Here is a 1,372-nt window from a genome sequence, read left to right as displayed (position 1 = left end):
AATATAAAGGATTTTTGTGTTGAAATACGGACTTTTATTGACAATCAAAATCCCCAGAAAGAAAAAATCACACAAAAATTTAAATTAATAGATACTAATTGTACAAAACTTCATGTATTTTTGAATAAATTGGAGGCTCAAATTTTATGGACAATAGACGTTCAAAAACAACATTCTTTGGAAGAATTAAAAACGCAAAATATGTTAGAACATTCTATTCAAACAAATAAAAATTGTAATTCTGATAAATATACAATCAAAAAAAGAACTCCAAGAAATTATTCTGAGAATTGGGCAAGTAAACTTGACGAGGAAGATTTTGTAGAGCAAAAGTATATGTTTTGGGATACATTAGATTGGAAAATTATTTATGACTTTATCATTACTTATGCTCTTGAAAATGGAAATTTTGACACTGTCAAATGCACAGAAACTATTGTTTATTTTTTTGACGATAGTGAATGTTGGCTTGAGAAAAATCACTTTTCTCAGGATAACATTCAACAGTGTCGTGTAAATCTTGCGCAACATATTGACAATCGATTGATGAACACAGACAGGATGTCAGAGCGACAAAGAAAGGATGTTTCAAATATTTTTCTTGTTACAATGGCACTCATTGCACCCGAAAAAATGGATATTATTCGAAAAGTAGCAATTAGCACACGAACCGGTTTGAGAGAAATGAATGTCGATTTTAAAAGTGAAATGCAACAAATGTTAACAGAAGCACGACATGCCAACTGTGTTGCTTTTATATTAGATGAAATTAAAATTGATCGAGTACCAATGTATGGGTTTTTCATACGAGTTGTAAGAGATAATGATTTTTTTGAGTGTCCTCTTTTTTATAAAGAATACAACATGAAAAGTGGTGATGCAGATTTTCTGTGTGAATGGTTTGTCAAATGCATTAAAAACTTCATATTAAAAGAAAGTTGTGGACAAATGTTACAAAAGATCTCAATTTTGTAATTAGTGGAAAATTCAATGGCATGATAGAAAAGATCAATCAAAAAATCAATCCAAATAAAAAAGAATGTTATGGCGCATATAAGAGTTTTTGTGGTTCTTGGTGAAAAGGCCATTTAAGTAATTTGGTAGATGGAGATGTGTTGGAATATGGGTTGCTCAATATAACAACCACGTTCATTAAATACTTTTGTACCAAATCTGTTCGAACGAAATATGAAAAATATTTAAAAGACAGCTCCATAAAATTGAACAGAATTTCAACGTTTTGTTCTACAAGGTGGGAGTATGTAGCAAACAACTTAGAAGATATAATTGATCAAAGAGAATTCATAAATAAATTTATATTACAAGAAGAAATACAACAGGAAATCCACGATTATTTTGAAGAAAGGCAATT

Source organism: Entamoeba invadens (genome assembly GCF_000330505.1).
Source record: "Entamoeba invadens IP1 unplaced genomic scaffold scaff_1105074726637, whole genome shotgun sequence".
Taxonomy (NCBI): Eukaryota; Evosea; order Mastigamoebida; family Endamoebidae; genus Entamoeba; species Entamoeba invadens.
The sequence above is the reverse complement of the archived record's forward strand: the minus strand, read 5'-3'. Positions refer to the sequence as shown.